The sequence below is a fragment of the Callithrix jacchus genome, chromosome 2, assembly GCF_049354715.1.
Source record: "Callithrix jacchus isolate 240 chromosome 2, calJac240_pri, whole genome shotgun sequence".
Lineage (NCBI taxonomy): Eukaryota > Metazoa > Chordata > Mammalia > Primates > Cebidae > Callithrix > Callithrix jacchus.
This window is the reverse complement of record NC_133503.1, coordinates 5,251,777-5,272,637: the sequence shown is the minus strand read 5'-3', so window position 1 is coordinate 5,272,637 and position 20,861 is coordinate 5,251,777. Positions and strand designations below refer to the sequence as shown.

The 20,861-nt window shown below is 46.2% G+C and overlaps 1 protein-coding gene and 2 long non-coding RNA genes across 6 annotated transcripts in view; 2 read left to right on the top strand and 1 right to left on the bottom strand.

Annotated features, from left to right (window-relative positions):
• The window catches only part of GALNT17 (polypeptide N-acetylgalactosaminyltransferase 17), a 568,205-nt gene that overhangs the window by 4,666 nt on the left and 542,678 nt on the right, over nt 1-20,861 (top strand). The window lies entirely within an intron of this gene.
• The window catches only part of LOC118149157 (uncharacterized), a 79,591-nt gene that overhangs the window by 31,972 nt on the left and 26,758 nt on the right, over nt 1-20,861 (bottom strand). For both annotated transcript variants that reach the window (XR_008477594.2, XR_008477593.2), the window contains exons 2-3: nt 11,684-11,778; nt 9,262-9,371 (exon numbers count right to left, since the gene is read on the bottom strand). This is a non-coding gene — a long non-coding RNA (uncharacterized LOC118149157). The remainder of the gene's footprint in view (nt 1-9,261; nt 9,372-11,683; nt 11,779-20,861) is intronic.
• LOC128930054 (uncharacterized) overlaps nt 1-20,861 on the top strand; it is a 31,271-nt gene that overhangs the window by 2,767 nt on the left and 7,643 nt on the right. Inside the window, exons 1-2 of one of the 2 annotated variants that reach the window (XR_008477595.2) lie at nt 11,242-11,370; nt 13,545-13,593. This is a non-coding gene — a long non-coding RNA (uncharacterized LOC128930054). Of the gene's footprint in view, nt 1-11,241; nt 11,371-13,544; nt 13,594-20,861 lie in introns of those variants that run through there. The other variant, XR_013528630.1, reaches the window with a different exon arrangement.

The following is a 20,861-nucleotide window of genomic DNA, read 5'->3' as shown; positions in this document are numbered from 1 at the left end:
TGCTCTGCAGTTGGTCTTCATTCATTGCTCCCGAGAGTGGAGAAGGAAACCTTGAGCTTAATGTTCTTTATTCCCTTGGAATTAATGGAGAGGCTGCTAGAGCCGGTGCGCTGTGCATATAAGAGGGCCAATGTCACTTGGTACAGAGTGGGAGCTGGGCATTTTAAAGATTGCTCAAGTTTCTTCAATCTTTCCTGTGGACTCCTGTGAAGTCCAAGCAGAAGGGATTTATGGAGGCTCTACTTTCCCCTAGCTTTTTTTTTTTTTTTTTTTTTTTTTGAGGTGGAGTCTTGCTCTGTCACTGTGGCACGACCCTGGCTCACTGCAATCTGCACCTCCTGGGTTCAAGTGATTCTCCTGCCTCAACCTCAGTAGAAGCTGGGATTACAGCTGTGTGCCACCATGCCTGGCTAATTTTTGTATTTTTAGTAGAGATGGAGTTTTGCCATTTTGGCCAGGCTGGTCTTCAACTCCTGACCTCAACTGCTCCACCAACCTCAGCCTCCCAAAGTGCTGGGATTATAAACATGAGCCACCATGCCTGGCCTGTAGGCTATTATTATTATTTCTTTTTTTTTGAGACAGAGTCTCACTCTGTCACTCAGGCTAGAGTGCAGTGATGCAATCATAGCTCACTGCAACCTATACTTCCCTGGCTCAAGTGATCTTCCCACTTCAGCCTCCCTAGTAGCCGGGACTCCAAGTACGTGCCACCATGCCCAGCTAATTTTTGTACTGTTTGTAGAGATGGGGTTCTGCCATGTTGCAGGAGTGGTTTCAAACTCTTGGGTTCAACTGATTCCCACCCTCACCCCTTCCCCATCCTCCTCCTCAGCCCTGTCCTTGGCCTCCCAAAGTGCTGAGATTAGAGGTATGAGCCATAGCACCTTGACCATATACCTTTTAAGGGCTAGAACCATATGTTAGACTTTTTTTTTTTTTTTTGAGACCGAGTCTTACTATGTCACCCAGGCTGGAGTGCAGTGGCGCAATCTCAGCTCACTACAACCTCCACCTCCCAGGTTCAAGTGATTCTCCTGCCTTAGACTCCCGAGTAGCTGGGATTATAGGCATGCACTACCATGCCTGGCTAACTTTTGCATTTTTAGTAGAGACAGGGTTTCACCATATTGGCCTGGCTGGTCTCAAACTCCTGACCTCATGATCCACCCACCTTGACCTCCCAATGTGCTGGGATCATAGGTGTGAGCCACTGCGCCCGGCCTTTATTTTGGTCTTTTAATTCTACCTCCGTCCCTCTGCACACCACATCCTCTCAAACATAATGGGGCACGTAAGGTTCATTGGTTGTTCAAGTGGTTGGGAGCTAGCTTTAGGAGGTAAATGATGGCCAGACAGGAAATAACCTCAAGGTTGTCAAGGCTGGGTTGGGTTGGATGGAGTGGAGAGGGGTGGGGACTGGACTGGAACGACTCATCTAGGGAGACTGAGTGCGAGGAAGCCATCTTGCCTGTGCCATCTTGAGGCTCCTCTAGTCTTCACCTTCTTGAATGACGGGAACAAGATCTTTCAAGGACCCCGGAAGTGAGGCAGTCAGCCAGGTTAGGGGCCAGCAAGTTTCAGTGTGTTTTTGTTAAATGTATGATTTCATAACATGAATATGGCTTTCTGGTTAACCCTTGAACAATGCAGAGGTTAGGAATGCCAACCCTTGCACAGTCAACAATCCAAGTATAACTTTTGACTCCCCCAGAACTTAACTATTAACAGCCTACTCTTGACCGGAATGCTTACTGGTAACATACGCAGTTGATAAACACATATTTTCTATGTTGTGTGTATTATGCATTATATTCTTATAAAACGTCAGTTACAGAAAGGGAAATGTTATTAAGAAAATAGCGGGCTGGGCATGGTGGCTCACACCTGTAATCCCAGCATTTGGGGAGACTGAGGCAGGTGGGTCACCTGAGGTCAGGAGTTTGAGATCAGCCTGACCAACATGGTGAAATCCCACCTCTACTAAAAATTTAAAAATTAGCCAGGCATGGTGATCCATGCCTGAAATCCCATCTTCTTGGGAGGCCGAGGCAGGAGAGTCACTTGAACCTGGGAGGCAGAGGTTGCAGTGAGTCAAGATTGTGCCACTGCACTCCAGCCTGGGTGACAGAGCAAGAATCTGTCTCAGAAAAGAAAAAAAAGATAAAATTGTATGGGCGAGACACATTGGCTCATGCCTGTAATCCTTGTACTATGTGAAGCTGAGGTGAGAAGATCACTTGGGGCCAGGAATTTGAGACCAGCCTAGGCAACATAGCAAGACCCCATCTTTACAAAAGTTAGCCAGGTATGGTGGTGCATACCTGTAGTCCCAGCTCTTCAGGAGGCTGAGGTGGGAGGATCTTTTGAGCCTAAGAGTTCCAGGCTACAGTGAGCTATGGATGATGCCACTGTTCTCCAGCCTTCTGTCTCAAAAAAAAAAAAAAAAAGAAAAGAAAATCATGTGGAAGAGGAAATATATTTACTATTAATTGAGCAGAAGTGAATTATTGTAAAGGTCTTCATTCTGGTTGTCTTCCTATTGAGCAGGCTGAGGAAGAGGAGGAGGAGGAGGAGGAGGAAGGACTGGTCTTGCTGTCTCAGGGGTGGCAGAAGAGGAAGAAAATCTATGTACAGGTGGACCCATGCAGTTCAATCCCTTGTTGTTCAAGGATCAACTGCATATTCTTTTTTGAAGAATAAAATTAATTCATATTTATTATAGAAATTTGGAAAATCTAGCTAGGTGCAGTGGCTCACCCCTGTAATTTCAGCACTTTGGGAGGCCGAGGTGGGTGGATTACGAGGTCAGGAGTTCAAGACCAGCCTGGCCAACATAGTGAAAACCCATCTCTACTAAAAATATAAAAATTATCCAGGCATGGTGGTGCATGCCTATAGTCCCAATTACTTGGGAGGCTGAGGCAGGAGAATCTCTTGAACCCTGGAGGTGGAGGTTGCAGTGAGCCGAGATTATGCCACTGTACTCCAGCCTGGGCAACAGAGTGAGACTTTGTCTCAAAACAAAAACAAAAACAAAGACCATTTGGAAAATCTAAAATGATTACACAGGAGACAGTGCTGTGTTAAAAAAAAATTTAAAATCATGGCCTGCCCATTTTGTATGAGTGTTAAGAAAGTGGACCTAGTGGCTGGGCATGGTGGCTCACGCCTATAATACCAGCACTTTGGGAGGCCGAGGCGGGTAGATCAGTTGAGGTCAGGAGTTCCAGACCGGTCTGGTTAGCATGATAAATCCTGTCTCTATAAAAAATACAAAAATTAGCAGGGTGTGGTGGCTCATGCCTGTAATCCCAGCTACTCTGGAAAGTGAGACAGGAGAATCACTTGAACCTGGGAGGCAGAAGTTGCAGTGAGCTGAGATTGTGCCACTGCATCCAACCTGAGTAATGGAGTGAGATTCTGTCTCAAATAAATAGGAAAGTGGACCTGGGGATGGAGGAATTTCTTGTTAGAATTCTTCCATACATGATTTTTGACTTTCTATCATGTTTCCATCACCTTCTGAGGAAGTTACTTATTTCTCTCATTTTAGAGGTAAGACAGGTGAGAAAGAGATGTACTATGTGACTTCTCCAGGATGACACAGCTAGGGAAGGGCAGAGCCAGGGTTCAGGAATACCAGGGGACTTTCTCCCAAGCCCAGCATGTTCCTGAGGAGTAAGGGGAGGAGATGGAGAGTGCGGAGCTTCCCTTGCCCCTTGCAGCCTCCAAGCCCTAGCGTCATCCCCTCCCTCCTCAGTCTCCCCACGCAGGGCGCACATCAGAGCTGTGTCCCTGTCAGCCCAGGGCAGCTCTGTCAGAAGAAGAAATGCCATTGATTCAACTTAGGTACCAAATTTAGATTTCAGAAGGATATTGAATAGAAGTGGGGTTGCTTGAAGAAATTGAAAATCTTTGTAGAAATGGAGAGAAGTCAAAATTACCTCTTTCAGCCCCGCCCCCAAGCCACTCAGGCACTTGAAGCTGGAATCTGAGTTACTGGTTCCTATGTAGCCCCAGCCCAGCACAAAGCACCCAAGTGAACTCCCTAGGCAGGGAAAGTGACTTGGCACAGAGAGACAGAGGGAGATTTGCTCTCACAGGTCTCCAAGGTGGAGGCAGAAAGAGAAGGATGTGGCCGGGCATGGTGGCTCATGTCTGTAATTTCAGCACTTTGGGAAGCTGAGGCAGGCAGATCACTTGAGGTCAGGAGTTCCAGACCAGCCTGGCCAACATGGTGAAAACCTGTCTCTACTAAAAATACAAAAATGAGCCGGGCGTGGTGGCGGGTGCCTGTAATCCTAGCTGCTTGGGAGGCTAAGGCAGGAAAACTGCTTGAACCTGGGAGGCAGAGGCTGCAGTGAGCAGAGATTGTGCCACTGCAGTCCAGCCTGGGAGACAAAGAGAGACTCTGTCTTAAAAAACAAAAACAAAAGCACCAAAACCTAAAACAAACAGAAAGATGGTTTTGGAAAGCATCCCTTTTCATGAATGCCAAAGGTGGCCTGGTGTTATATTTCTTCTTTCTTGTAGCCCACAGATGCTGGATGGTACCAGCATTTCCTGCAGGAGGGAACTAAGGGAGAGAAAGGGCAAATGTACATATTAAAATCAGTCGCTACAAGGAACATCAGAAGGAAACCAGGGCAGTGCCAGCCTTCATTTGCTGCATGCAGACATTCTGCAGGGACTGAGGACAGGCAAGGACCCTGGGTTGCAGAAGGCTTGGTCCCAGAGCCAGGGCCTGGGTGCCAGAGGGATACCAACTTCCTTTACTTTCAAGGACAAATGGCGTCTGGTTGCAGCTGTTCCCTCCTGAAAAGATAGGGAGTTGTGTTGTTGGACAGCCTCAGATGCAGGCACATCTGTGTTGGCAGGTGAGAGCCACAGGCACCATGCATTAGGGGTAGCAGCCTCCTGCCCAGCCTAGAAGTAGCAGGAGAGGCAGCCAGTGCCATTCTTGCTGAAGAAACCCAATCCGCCTGACCTTTGCTTGCTGCCAAATCTGGAGTGTCCTTTGTGGACAGGAAGAAAGCTCAGTAATCACTTAGAGCTAAGAGTGACCGCAGGAAGATAGAACATGAGCACACCCAAGCCCAAGGCCAATGAAGAAGCAACCGAAGATGCGACGACCTGCAAGTCTTTAAGAAGGTATTAGAAGAGACAAGGTGCAGTGCTCATGCCTGCAATCCCAGCGCTTTGCCTGCTTTATATTTGTTGGCAGAGGCAGAAGGATGGCGTAAGACCAGAAGTTTGAGACTAGCTGGGGCAACATAGCAAGACCTTGTCTCTGAAAAAAATAAAAAATACATTATGGTGCATGCTTGTGGTGGGAGGATCCCTGGAGGATCACTTGAACGTAGGAGTTCGAGGCTGCAGTGAGCCATGATTGTGGTACTGCACTCCATCCAGCCTGGGTGACAGAGCAAGACCCAAACTCTAAAAAAACCCTGAAAACCAGTGTATTAAAAGGACACTCAGGGCCAGGTGCGGTGGCTCATGCGTGTAATCCCAGCACTTTGGGAGGCCAAGGAGGGTGGATCACCAGGTCAGGAGTTCGAGATCAGCTTGGCCAAGATGGTGAAGCCCCATCTCTACTAAAACTACAAAAATTACCCAGGCGCAGCGGTGGGTGCTTGTAATCCCAGCTATGCGGGAAGCTGAGGCAGGAGAATCACTTGAACCTGGGAGGTGGAGGTTAGTGAGCCGAGACCACGCCACTGCACTGTAGACTGGGAAGCAGAGTGAGACTCCATCTCAAAAAGAAAGAAAGAGAAGAAGAGAGAAAGAGGGAAAGGAAAGGAAAGGAGACACTCAGACAGACTGAGTTGATTTCCACTTCTGTTACTTATTACCTCTGTGACCTTGGTCAAGTCCCTTCACTTTTTAAGTGTAAAATGGGACCATCGTATGTCAGGGTGAATTGAAATTCAAAATGTATAGCACAAGCATGAAACCCAACACATGGCAGCTGTGGGAATGCACATTCCTTATAGGAAGGGTCGTGCTTGCTGCTTCCCACTGTATGCCCCAGACACTTAGAGCTGCCCTGGCCCATAGTAGGTCCTCAGATGTTTCTCTTCTTTCCACCTTTTTTCCTTCCTTTCTCTCTTCCCTCCCTCCCTTCCTTCCCTCTGTTGCCCAGACTGGTGTGCAGTGGCATATCTTTGCGCGCTACAACCTCTGCCTCCTGGGTTCAAGTGATCCGTCTGCCTCAGCCTCCCTAGTGGTCGGAATTACAGGCATGCAACACTACATCTGGCCGTTTTGTGTGTGTGTGTATATTTTTAGTAGAGATGGGGTTTCACCATGTTCGCCGGGCTGGTCTTGAATTCCTGACCTCAAACGATCCTCCTGCCTCAGCCTTCCAGTGTTGGGATTACAGGAGTGAGCCACTGTGCCCAGCCCTCAGGAGTTGCTTCCTGAATGGATGCATGGACAGCTAGTGATGCTTCATAGCAGAGTGTGGTCATTGTTACATGCTATGTGAATCTCAAACGAGGTGAGAGGAAGTCCTTTTCCTTGTAACTTTCTTGGACTCTTTGGACTACTCTGAGATCCTTCTCTCCTCCATGTGTTTATCTGAGCCAAACTCCATTTCCTTCTTCCTTCTCCTTGAATCCCCTGCTCCTCCTCTTACTTATAATGGTGGTGCCTTTGGCTGATGGCTCTTGATGCCTAGGAGAAGAAATGGCAGCCTGTCTCTGTCAAACCCTGTTCCAGAACAAGATGGTCATTCATATCCATCAGTGAGTATTTCCTTGCTGTGAAGCGTGGGCTAGGTGCTAAGAGTACAATGAGGTGCAGAGATCATGCTTCCTTAGGCACTGTGGAATAGTGGGAAGGTACCTTTGTGGCTCTACCAGGGATACGCTATGTCCCTAAAGAATATTAGATTGGCTGGGTGCAGTGGCTCATGCCTGTGATTCCAGCACTTTGGGAGGCTGAAGCAGGTGGATCACATGAGGTCAGGAGTTTGAGACCAGTTTGGACAACATAGTGAGACCCCATTTCTACTTAAAAAAAAAAAAAGAATGTAGCAGTAGGTACACAGAGCTGGTGTTGCTGGCATGGCTGGCCCTGCCATTCCTCTGAGTTCAGGACTCAACCTACCCATGATTTCAGTTACATGTCACTTGTTTCCTCTGTGACTCCGTGATCACATCCAGAACTAAGAGTCAACAGCTGGGATTGCTGCATTTGGAAAATCTGAATCTGCTTTGGGGGGCTCTGACCTGAGCCGTCTCCGGGGCTCTCTTACACCTCATTGAGGTCCAGTCCCCACCCCTGCCACTGTTTCTGGCTTCCTATGCTCCTGTCTTTCCATATCTGGACTGGTGAGTCCGTCAGAAGTCCCAGCTACTCGGGAGGCTGAGGTGGGAGGCTCTCTTTTGAGCCCAGGAGCTTGAGACTGCAGTGAGCTATGATTGTGCCACTGCACTCCAGCCTGGGTGACAGAGTGAGACCCTGTTCCTAAAATATTAATAACAATAAATCATTAAAAATAGGGTCTGCATGCTTCTAGGACAGTAAGTAGCAAACAACCGTGAGCAAGCAGGTGAGAGAACAGGCTGACCTAGTGCTGAGCACTCAGAGTGCTGCAAGCTTGCTTTATTTTCATTTCTTACCCACTCTGCTTCTCTGGTTAATTTTATAAAGTTCATACGGGTTTATTTTTTTAATTTTATTTTTTGAGATGGAGTCTCACTCTGTTGCCCAGACTAGAGTGCAGTGGTGCGATCTCAGCTCACTGCAACCTCCACCTCCTCGGTTCAAGCGATTCTCCTGCCTCAGCCTCCTGAGTAGCTGGGATTACAGGCACCTGCCACCATGTACCGCTAGTTTTTGTATTTTTAGTAGAGACGGGGTTTCATCATATTGGCCAGGATGGTCTCCCAACTCCTGACCTCAAGTGCTGCGCCTGCTTCGGCCTCCCAAAGTGCTGGAGTTACAGGTGTGAGCCATGCTGCCGGGCCCAGAGAGGTTTTTTTTAAAGGAATATTTCTGTCCCTTTCTATTTCCCATACCTCCCTGAGCCAAACAGGAGGTGGGCTGGGGTGGAGGGATTCTTTGGGAGGCGGTGGAGAGGGGTGAGAGGAGGAGAGGGGTGGGAGGAATGGTCTGACTCCAGACTCTGTGTCCTCTCAGCTCCCCGGCCCTGACTGACTGCTGATCTCAAATGACACAGAGATTGGTTCCTCCCAGGTGCCACCTCAGCAGCCCACTTCTTGCTGGCATTGTCATAGCTGTGGCTGCTGCAACAACTAATTCCCCTGGGACATGCTGAGGCCACTGCCAACCCCGGGTCCTCTCACTCCTTCTGAATTCAGAGCTCATGTTGCAGGGCAAGACCTGACTTCCCAGCAGCTCCTTAAGGGACAAGAGATGGAATTCAGATGTACAAGGAAGCCAACTCCCCATGGGGTGGGTTTTGGCCGGGAAGATGCAGGGGGACAGGAACCACAAAGAAGCTGATAAATTATCTCCCACTCAGCATGTGCAGTCTGGAGATGCAGTGCCTATGTGGCCCTTTGGGAAGAAGTTTAGAGAGAGGGAGTGCTCACTGCATTCCCTCCCTTCTAGCTCCCTGCCACCCTCCCTTCCACAGCACTTAGAATCAACGCAGGACTCAGAGGGGCTGAAAGACCCTCCTCTTCCCTAGTGATTGCTGCTCATGGGTCTTTAGACTGCTCTGACATGTGGATGACAATCGGCCGAGCCACTGATAGAGAAGTTTTCCCTTTTCATCACGTCCCTGTCATTGCTAACTGCAAAGTCTCCACTTTGCCATGCATGAGTGGTAAACTGCTGCCGTAATTACGGGCGGCCACGTCCGGACACCAACACATGAGTGCGCTGACAGTTAGTGGGGGACAGGGCTCTGGAAGCACTTCCTCCATCCTAGCCTCAGACACCACGGCTAATTGTGTGATTAGTGTTTACTGAGGAATGTCCTGTGGTTACACACAGCTTGTTAGGTGCTACGCTTCCCCGGTGAAAGAACATGAATTTGGGTTCAGGAGACCACGGTTCTGGGTTTACTCTATTTCTAGGGACCAAATTATATGCATCTGTAAAATGAGACCTGTATGACTGTAGGGTCCTTTAACTCTCAGATTATGACTAACATCTCTTTTCCTCATTGTATTTAGTCAGGGTTCTCTAGAGGGACGGGACGAATAGGATATATATATATATATATATATATATATATATATATATATATATGTAAAGGGGAATTTACTAAGTATAACTTACACGATCACAAGGTCCCACGATAGGCTGTCTGCAAGCTGAGGAGCAAGGAGAGCCAGTCTGAGTCCCAAAACTGAAGAACCTGGAGTCTGATGTTGAAGGGCTGGAGGCATCTGCCATGGGAGAAAGATGCAGGCTGGGAGGCCAGGCCAGTCTCTGCTTTTCACATTTTCTGCCTGCTTCATATTAACCGGCAGCTGATTAGATGGTGCCCTCCAGGTTAAGGGTGGGTCTGCCCTTCCCCAGCCCACTGACTCAAATGTTCATCTCTTTTGGGAACACTCACACAGACACACCCAGGATCAATACTTTGTGTCCTTCAGTCCAGTCAAGTTGACACGCAGTATTAACCGTCACATTCATCTTATTAAAATCTCATGCATTCTCCAAGGACTCTGACTCTCTCTCTCTCTCTCTCTCTCTTTCTTTCTTTCTTTTTTTTTTTTTTTTTTTTTTTGATGGAGTCTCTCTCTGTCACCCAGGCTGGAGTGCAGTAGCACGATCTTGCCTCACGGCAACCTCCACCTCCAAGGTTCCACTGATTCTCCTGCCTCAGCCTCCCAGGTACCTGGGACTACAGGTGTGCGCCACCATGTCCGGCTAATTTTTTGTATTTTTAGTAGAGATGGGGTTTCACTATGTTGGCCAGGCTGGTCTCAAACTCTTGACCTCGTGATCCACCCGCCTCAGCCTCCCAAAGTGCTGGGACTACAGGCCTGAGTCATCGTGCCTGACCTCTTTAAGGACCATTTCAAAAGTCCTTTATCCCTGAAACCTTCCCTGGCCACCTTGTCAGAGTTAAACGTCCTTTCTTCTCATGTCTATGGTATGTTCAGTGGATCTTCTTTTAGCCCTTGTTCATCTCTGTCTTTCCTCAAAATGAATTGTTGACACAGCCAGCCCAATAGTTTCTAAGAGAATGGGTTTCATTCATTTTTTAAAAATCCCTCTGTGTCATTTAGGGATTAATTTGTCAGCAAGTAACTTGTTCTCACTTCACTGGTTTGGCATCATAGTGTGATAGCTCATGTTGTTATATTTCGTTTGGTCTTTTCCTCATGGTTACAAGATGCCTGCCACAGTTCCAGTCATTGCATCTTTGTACCAGGTAGGGATTCCTGTACCAGTGGCCACATCTGCTCTTATTGTTGACCCAGGAAAGACGATTTCTTCCAGAAGTCTACCTGGTAGGCTCCCATATATGAGCTAGGACACAGTCGCATGACCAACTTTGCTTCAAGAGAATAGTTGCTTTCCAGAGAAAATAAGAACAGTGGTAGCAAAAGAGAAGGAGAGAGGGAATGGAATTGCATTCTGAAACCACAGTGTCTACCATGCCCTCCCTACCCCAATACATTCCATTGAATATTAAAATTTAGCAAGACTCTTGGCCAACTAGAAATTCAATCAACTAGAATACTGAAGGCTGTGGGTAACATACATACATAATTGTATTGTGTCTGTTAAGATGCACATTTTTATATCTCTGAAATTGGGCATTTTGATCAGTGACATGTCATCATTTAATTAGTAGTGTACTTTTTCTCCCTCATGGTACATAAAAATGGTGAGGCCTGGCACGGTGGCTCATGCCTGTAATCCCAGCACTTTGGGAGGCCGAGGCAGGTGGATCATGAGGTCAGGAGTTTGAGACCCTTGGCCAATATGGGGGAACCCTGTCTCTACTAAAAGTACAAAAAAAATTAGCCAGGCATGGTGGCACATGCCTGTAGTACCAGCTACTTGAGAGGCTGAGGCAGAAGAATCACCTGAACCCAGGATGCAGAGGTTGCAGTGAGCTGAGATCTCACCACTGCACTCCAGCCTGGGCGAAAGAGCAAGAATCTGTGTAAAACAACAACAGGAATGGTGTATCTTACAGCTGAAGGCATCTTAGATTTGATGGAATGCAGTAGTATTATAGTATTTTTTTTGTATATATGTATACCATACTTAACCATACACAACTATTTGATTTTGTTGTTTTGAGACAAGGTCTTGCTCTGTCTCCAAGGCTGGAATGCAGCGGCACCATCATTGCTCACTGCAGCCTCAAACTCCTGGGCTTACGTGATCCTTCTGCTTCAGCCTCCCAAGTAGCTGGAACTCCAGGTACATGCCAACATGCCCTGCTAATTTGATAAACTATCTTTTTGTGGAGACAGAGTCTTGCTAGGTTGCCTGGGCTGCTCTCAAACTCAGGGCTCAAGTGATCATCCTGCCTCAGCCTCCCAAGTAGCTGGGACTACAGGCATGCACCAGCACACCTGGCTGATACACAGTTATCTCTGTTGAACATCAGCCATGTATCAAGTGTCTTGCACTCACTCAATGCGACATCAAACCTACTTACACTATTATACCTATGTTACATGTGAAGAAGATGACACTAAGAGAAATAAACAAATTGTCCAGAGACACCTACCAGCTGCCCCATTCTGGCTCTTCCTTTGCGAAGTTGGTACTTGCTACCTCCTGGGTGTCAGTTTGAGTCCTGCTTGGTTGTTGGCTGGTCCAGAACTGCAGGGGGAAGAAATACATGCTGGGGTGAGCTCAAGGATGCTGGCAACCAGGGTCAGGAAGGTTGCAGGGAACCCTCCTTCACCCAGGTTAGCAGTTACTCGTGTGTAGAGTTGTAAAGCTGTTAGTTCTGGGGCTCTAAATTATGCCGTGCGGGCTTTAAATCCAGCCCATAATTAGAACAAAATGTGAGAAAAGTGAAATTGATATTAAGTTAATTAAAAGGCTTTGCTTATATTTGCGAGGACATTAGCATAACAAAACGGGAGTGCTGACAAGTGCATGTTGTTAATTTCTTCTTCATTTGTGCGACTCTCAGCAAGCCTCTGGCAAGTTTTGCTCCTTGACTACTGCCCTGTGTCCTTCCTGTGCCTGCACATCCATTGTGTTGGTATCATGGTGGCTCTAATTGCACTAGAGCTAGTGTAATCTTGGGACTGTCATTTTTGAATGGATGCCAAGCCATGCATAGGAGCTTCACCTTCCAGCTGAGGTCCCTGGCCCTGGACGTGTGTCAAGGGCCGGAGGAGGGGCTGTCAGAGGTTGTGTGTCATTGCCTAGACATAGGCTCTGAGAAGCTGATACAAATGGCTGAGCAGTTCTCTTGTGTCAAGATGGTAACTCATTTAATTCCAATGCACCCTTCTTGTTCCTGTTCGCCATGCTGATCTGTGCCACAGACCTAGGCTTGAGTGTGCATTGCAGAGTTTTAATTTAAAGTTCCTGGAAGGGAGGGAGCATGTCTTTTTTTTTAAAATGGTACCTGTTATACCAGGGTCTGAATTAGAGAGGTCAGTATCAGGCAGCCTAGAACTACCCTTGCCTTTAGTTGGGGTGGCAGAGGCAAGGCTGTGTTCGCCATGGAATTTTTCTTTCCTCTTGGGCACAGAGCTGATCTTCAGGCTCCCCTGCAGTTGGATAAGGCCATGTGATCAAGTTCCGGGCAATGAGAGGCGGGTGGAAGTGATGTTTGCTATGGTCAGGCTTGGCCCACAAAACTCCTGTGGGGTCCTCCATGCCTTCTCTTTACCTTTCCATGATGGTCTTGGAGCTTACCTCTTGGCAGCATATAAAATGGAAGGATCCTAGCCAGGCACACACAGTAATGTGTGCCTGTAGTTCGAGCTACGTGGTAGGTTGAAGCTGGAGCATTGCTTGAAGCCAGGAGTTGGAAGCAATGTGTCATGATCACACCACTGCACTCCAACCTGGGCGACAGAGTGAGACCCTGACTCCAAAAAAAAAAGGAAAGATCCTCTTTCCTTAGTGACTACATGGAGCAGAGTACTGCGTTCCCCAGCCGTTTCCGACCATCTCTTGCATGGGACCATTGTGCTAAGCCATTGAGATTTTGGAGCTTAGCTGTTATAGCAGCTAGTGTTATTCATGGACTAATTCAGTTAGGCAGGGCTGGGACACTAGTCTCCCTAAGTGATAGGCCAGGCTGTCTGCTCTCCCTTTCTGCCCGTGATTCATGTGATCAGCAAATATTGATTGATCTTAAACAATAAGTGGGGTGGGGTGAGATGGTTGGATTGAATGCCACCTATTTCTACAACGGCTTCTGTGCTTGATCTGCTGCTACTGGATTTAAGAAAATAGCCTTGTTTCTCTGTGTACCAGTACTCCGTTTATAGGATGATGGAATGATTATAATCATCCACTACTTAAACTGCTTCTTGGAGCTGAGGGATAAGTATTGAAATATGGCTAAGTTGTTTGCAATTATAAAGAACTAAATAATATATGCATTGTCTTTATTACAGTTTCTACTGAAAGGCACTGGCATTTTTCAAGATGAGACAAACTGAAAAGGTTAGTTTAAGCATTAGCAATTAAAAAAATCATGATCTTGGCTGCCACTGAATTTTAAATCATGCAAACATTTATGTTTGTGCCAAAGTTCCACAATTTCCTTTAGAGCAATTACTGAAATGCATTCACAAGATAAAAATGGAGTTCGGGGAAGAATATTTAAGAGCTCTTTAATGATGTTAAAAACTTTGCTAATTTGCCAAGCCGTTCTAAAAATCCACTTTAATTTTTTTTTCTGCCTGCCTACCCATCTTCCTGCAATTGAACTGATTCCAGGAGACTTGAAGAAAGGGGATAAAATGACTAATAAAATATACAAATCTCGGGAAATATTTTTTCAAGAGGTTTTTCTTTTCTTTCACTAGCTGAAGGTGAACACTGGGGAAGATAAAGCACCCCTGGGCTGTGTTTACTTGCAGAAAGCAGGTTGGAGGGAAAAGAGAAGTCAAACAGGAGATAAAAGGGTGGTCTGAATTAAAAGCTTCTTCTCTTCCAGTAAAAGAAAGGGTCTTGTATATACAGACCCATGGGGAGGAGTGGACTGCTCCAATGTCTCCATCCTCATCCTCTTTCCAAGAGCTCAGCTTAGCAAAACTGCAGTTAGTCACTCTCCCCTCACTAGAATCATTACTTGGTGCTCCAGCTCTTTCTTCAGGGCCATCTGAAAACCCATGGCCCTGGGGGACCCTGATCCACTTTTCCTCTTCCGCATGAGACAGGCTCTAACATTAATTGTTCACCTTTCCTTTCCTTTCGCCTTTCCTTTCCTTTTTGAGACGGAGTTTCACTCTTGTTGCCCAGGCTGGAGTGCAGTGGCGCAATCTCCGCTCACTGCAACCTCTGCCTCCTGGGTTCAACTGATTCTCCTGCCTCAGCCTCCCAAGTAGCTGGGATTACAGATGCATGCCACCATGCCCAGATAATTTTTGTATTTTCATTAGAGATGGGGTTTCACGATGTTGGTCAGGCTGCTCTTGAACTCCTGACTTCAGGCAATCCACCTACCTCGGCCTCCCAACATGCTGGGATTACAGGCTTGAGCCACCGCACCTGGCCAGTTCACATTTTCCTTAGAAGGTAAGTTCACAGGTACCTCTCAGGGATGATTCTGTTGGAAAGCTAGCCTTCCAGAGAGAAAGTCTGACAGCATTGACTTACAGATCAACCAGAGATGAAAGCCTGGCCCTGCCGCCACCTACCTAATCGGCTGATCTCCCAGGGTTTCAGACAGTTGATGAAGCATGGGCTTTGGAGTGAGACAGAAGAAATCTCAACCTTCCCAGTGGCTACTTTCCAAAGCCAAGCCAAAGCTGGGGCTTTGGAAAAAATCACCTAATATCAACGAGCCTCAGTTTACTCATCTGGAAAACACTGCTGCTCCTGGAAACAGGATATCTGCCATGTACCTGAGACTGCCTGCAATAGCAGAATGTTGACGGATGATACTATTAACATCATCGTGGTGCCAGTTACTACCAAAATTGCTCTTCCTTGGAACAAGACATTTGGCCTTTCCAGGACTCAGTTTTCTGCCCTGTAACACCTAGACAAGATAGGAAGGGTGTTCAGGTTCTGTAACTTTATGCATCAGAAAGGCAGAGTCGATGATGGAAAGGGAGTCTATTTTCATGTAAACTGGCTGCTGAGTACTGGTCAGAGTTACATCTTGGGAAGCCATGAAAAGTTCAATCTAGAGGAATAGGAAACAATTTGCCTAGGTGTGGTGGTTTAAAACTGTATCTATATGCCAGGAGCCGTGGCTCATGCCTATAATCCCAGCACTTTGGGAGGCCGAGGCTCATGGATCACTTGAGGTTAGGAGTCTGAGACAGCCTGGCCGACATGGTGAAACCCCTTCTCTACCAAGAATACAAAAATTAGCTGGGCGTGGTGGCAGGCACCTGTAATCCCAGGTACTGGGGAGGCTAAGGCAGGAGAATCGCCTGAACCTGGGACACAGAGGTTGCAGTGAGCTGAGATGGCATCACTGCAGTCCAGTCTGGGTGACAGAGTGAGACTGTCTCAAATAACAATAATAAAATAAAAATAAAAGTGTCTACGAATTCGACACCTTCCCTATCAAAAGGCAGAGTTTAATTCCCCTCCTGTTGATGACGTGCTGGCCTTAGAGACTTGCTTCTAGTGATTAATTTAGTGGAAGTAATGTTGCATGAGTTCAGATGCTGGATCAAAAAGGGTGAGAGAGCCTCTGCCTGAGCGTGCTCTTCAGGGACATGCATCTTTGAAGCCACGTGCCACTATATGAGACATCTGGCTGCTCGGAAGCCACTATACTGGAGGGACCATGTGGAGAGAGAGAGAGAGAGATGTCCAGGGACCCCGGGCTGTTCTGGCTTCCAGCTGTTTGTGTCTGTTCAGCGCAGAAGCCAGAAGCATGAATGAGCAAGGCTTTGAACGGTGCAGACCCCATCGTTCAAGCCTCCCTGGCTGCTGCCAGGTTGGGTAGAGACGGGCTATTCCCACCCCAAGCCCTGTTCAAATTGTAGGTCCATGAGCAAATAAATATAGTCATTAACTTTTTGGGTGGATTGGAACATGAGGTCTGTAGTCTTGTGCTTGATAAGCTGTTCATGATGATGATACCGGTGCTAACAGTAATACATATAACAATAGCCAACACTTATTACGCTGTTTCTTAAAGTTCACAGTATTGTATTAAAGATTTTATATATAAAAGTGGGTAGTGAATTTTTTGGGAAAGTTTCAGATTTATATGCCATGGGTAGACCATGGATAACAGCCCGACTGTTACAGTGGGGGCTAGGTTGGCCAAGAATTTCAGGTGTCTTTCACCCAAGTTTCTGACAGTGCTAAACCACCAAGCACCGTGTTTACCGTGGAAATGCAAGGGCAGCTGGTGTGTGATGGCTCCCTCCCCATGAGTGAGTTATCCGACATTAATCATCATACCCAGTCTATGAACCCTAGCACCATAGTTTCCTTCATTGTGCTATTCCAGGTCTTTTAGCTGCAGAGGCAAGAATACTTTTAAGAGAGCCTGTTTGTTCTTTTTTCTTTTTTTGGAGACAGGGTCTCATTCTGCTGTCCAGGGTGGAGTGCAGTGGTGCGATCCTGGCTCACTGCAGCCCAGCCTCCCGGGCTCAGGCGATTCTCGTGCCTTAGCCGCCACAGTAGCTGGGACCACAGATGTGCACCACCATACCCGGAGAAGTTTTGTATTTTTAGTAGAGATGGGGTTTCGCCATGTTGCCCAGGCTAGTCTCGAACTCCTGAGGTCAAGCAATTAGCCCGCCTCGGCCTCCCAAAGTGCTGGGATTACAGGAGTGAGCCACCGTGCGCGGCCTCTTCTTTTTTTAAAATACTTTTTTCTTTTTTGTTGCATACTATTGCTACCTCTGAGCACACAGCCTGTTTCTGTAAGAGTCTAACAATTTTCTACTTTTTGTAGAACCCAAAGAATTTGGTGCTTCTACAGATAACACACCCTGCAAACCTACAGAGTGCTTCATTCTCTGGAAATTTAAATAAATACTGTGGACTTCTTTTATTATAATGCAGTAGAGTGGGAAGTAGGTGGCTTGTCTGAATTATGATATTTTAACAGAGGACATAAATCAATATTTCTCACTTTTCCTGGAGTGAGAACTTTTAAAAATTTAATTCTTAACTTGGACACACACCGTGCTTATAGTTTGAACACTTCACAAAGATAGGGGCATACAAAGGCTAGGGCTTCCCATGCTTGATGGAGCTACATATTTACTTGGGGAACTTTGGAAAAAGTACTAATTTCCAGATTCCTCAAGCTGAGATATGAAGTGGGATGTGGCTTGGAAATATACTTTTTTTTTTTTTTCAGAAGCTCGGTGGGTGATCCTGATGAGCCACTGAGATTGTTGGTGCCCTGCTTTTTCTTTTCTTTCTTTTTCTTTTTTGAGATGAGGTCTTGCTCTGTTGCCCAGGCTGGATTACAGTGGTGCAATCATAGCTCACTGTGGACTCCACCCGTGGGCTCAAGTGATCCTTCTGCCTCAGCATCCCAAAGTGCTGGCATTACAGGGGTGAGCCATGCTCCAGGACACCTTTTCATTTTCTTAACAATATGTTTTGTTTTATTTATTTATTTTTAGAGATGAGGTCTTGCGCTGTCGCCCAGGCTGGAGTGCACTGGCACGATCATAGCTCAGTGTAGCCTCGGACTCCTGGGCTCAAGCAATCCTCCCACCTCAGCTTCCCAGGGAGCTGGGACTACAGGTGTGAGCCACTGTGCATGGTTCCACATGCTTGTTTTGAAGTGCTTTCTAATCATTTTCTCATGACAAAAGCTTTAGTCTTCATACCTGTGAACTACTTCTTCAAGATCTTGGCAGGTATCACCCCTAGTTCCTGTATCTGCATCTGTAAAAATGTTGAGTTGTCATGAGGCTGTTGTGCAGATTAAATTCATTTATTCACATGAGATATCTGATACATTCCTGGCCTCTAGTAGGTTTCCTTAAAAACTTTTAAAAAATTCAGGTAACATATTGGCCAGGCGCAGTGGCTCATGCCAGTAATCCCAGCACTTTGGGAGGCTGAGGTGGGTGGATCACCTGAGGTCAGGAGTTCGAGACCAGCCTGGCCAACATAGTGAAAGCCTGTCTCTTCAAAAAGTACAAAAATTAGCACGGCATGGTGGCGCGCGCCTATAATCCCAGCTACTTGAGGGGCTGAGGCAAAAGAATCGCTTGAACCAGGAAGGCGGACCTTGCAGTGAGCTGAGATCACGCCACTGCATTCCAGCCTGGGTGACGGAGTGAGACTCTATCTCTAAAAGAAAAAAATGGAGGTAATATGTACATATATAACTTACTGTCTTTACGACTTTTAATTGTACAGCTCAGTAATAACAAATACATTTGCATGCTTATTTTCTCCACCATTCTCCCCTCCTTTTCCCCTTCTTGGCACGTGGTAATCACTAGTCTACTCTCCGTCTTCATGAGATTCACGTTTTTGGCTCCCAAGTATGAGTGAAAACAGGCAGTATTTGTCTTTTTGTGCTTGGTTGATTTCAGTTAACATAATTTCTTTCAGTCCCATCTGTATTGCTGTGGATGACACGATTTTATTAATTTTCGTGGCTGAATAATATTCCACTGTATGTATACGACGTATTTACTTTATCCATTGATCCATTAATGAGTCTTAGGCTGATTCCTTATCTTGGCGATTGCCAATAGTGCTGCAATAAACAAGGGAATGCAAATATCTCTTTGATATGTTGATTTCCTTTTTTTTTTTTGGATCCATACTCAATGGTGGAATTGCTGGATTCTATGGTAGTTCGTTCTATTTTATTTTTCTGAGGTACCGCCATATGATTCTCCACAGTGGCTGGGCTCATTTCCCAATCAATGGGTGCTGCAGTGCCCTGTGACTTTGTGGCCAAGGTAGTTGGCACTCCCTTTGGAGACTGATAGTGCTATTGGCTCTTCTGCCTGCCCCAATCCTTTATCTTTCTCCAGCTGAGATCTTTCTTTTCTTTTCTTGCCTTTTTTGAGATGGCGTCTCACTCTGTCGCCCAGGCTAGAGTGCAGTGGTGCAATCTCGGCTCACTGCAACCTCTACCTCCCGGATTCAAGCAGTTCTCCTGTCTCAGCTCCCCGTGTTGCTGGGATTACAGGCGCCCACCACCATGGCTAATTTATTTTTTTTTTTTAATTTTTTATTGGATTTTAGGTTTTGGGGTACATGAGCAGAGCATGCAAGACAGTTGTGTAGGAACACACATGGCAGTGTGCTTTTCTTTCCTTCTCCCCTTCACCCACATTTGGCATTTCTCCCCTGGCTATCCCTCCCCACCTCCCCCTCCCACTGGCCCTCCCCTGTTCCCCCCAATAGACCCCAGTGTTTAGTACTCCCCTTTCTGTGTCCATGTGTTCTCATTTTTTATCACCCGCCTATGAGTGAGAATATGCGGTGTTTCATTTTCTGTTCTTGTGTCAGTTTGCTGAGGATGACGTTCTCCAGATTCATCCATGTCCCTACAAACGACACAAACTCATCATTTCTGATTGCTGCATAATATTCCATGGTGTATATGTGCCACATTTTTCCAATCCAGTCTATTATCAATGGGCATTTTGGTTGATTCCAGGTCTTTGCTATTGTAAACAGTGCTGCAATGAACATTCGTGTACATGTGTCTTTATAGTAGAACGATTTATAGTCTTTTGGATATATACCCAGTAATGGGATTGCTGGGTCAAATGGAATTTCTATTTCTAAGGCCTTGAGGAATCGCCACACTGTCTTCCACAATGGTTGAACTAATTTACATTCCCACCAACAGTGTAAAAGTGTTCCTTTTTCTCCACATCCTCTCCAGCATCTGTTGTCTCCAGATTTTTTAATGATCACCATTCTAACTGGCGTGAGATGGTATCTCAGTGTGGTTTTGATTTGCATCTCTCTGATGACCAGTGACGATGAGCATTTTTTCATATGATTGTTGGCCTCATATATGTCTTCTTTCATAAAGTGTCTGTTCATATCCTTTGCCCATTTTTGAATGGGCTTGTTTGTTTTTTTCCTGTAAATCCGTTTGAGTTCTTTGTAAATTCTGGATATCAGCCCTTTGTCAGATGGGTAAACTGCAAAAATTTTTTCCCATTCTGTTGGTTGCCGATCCACTGTAGTGACTGTTTCTTTTGCCGTGCAGAAGCTGTGGAGTTTCATTAGGTCCCATTTGTCTATTTTGGCTTTTGTTGCCAATGCTTTTGGTGTTTTGTTCATGAAGTCCTTGACTACTCCTATGTCCTGGATAGTTTTGCCTAGATTTCATTCTAGGGTTTTTATGGTGCCAGGTCTTATGTTTAAGTCTTTAATCCATCTGGAGTTAATTTTGGTGTAAGGTGTCAGGAAGGGGTCCAGTTTCTGCTTTCTGCACATGGCTAGCCAGTTTTCCCAATACCATTTGTTAAACAGGGAATCCTTTCCCCCTTGCTTGTTTTTGCCAGGTTTATCAAAGATTGTATAGTTGTAGATATGTTGTGTTGCCTCCGGTGCCTCTGTTTTGTTCCATTGGTCTATATCTCTGTTGTGGTACCAGTACCATGCTGTTTTGATTACTGTAGCCTTGTAGTATAGTTTGAAATCCGGTAGTGTGATGCCCCCCGCTGCGTTCTTTTTGCTTAGAATTGACTTGGCTATGCGGGCTCTCTTTTGGTTCCATATGAAGTTCATGGTGGTTTTTTCCAGTTCTGTGAAGAAAGTCAATGGTAGCTTCATGGGGATAGCGTTGA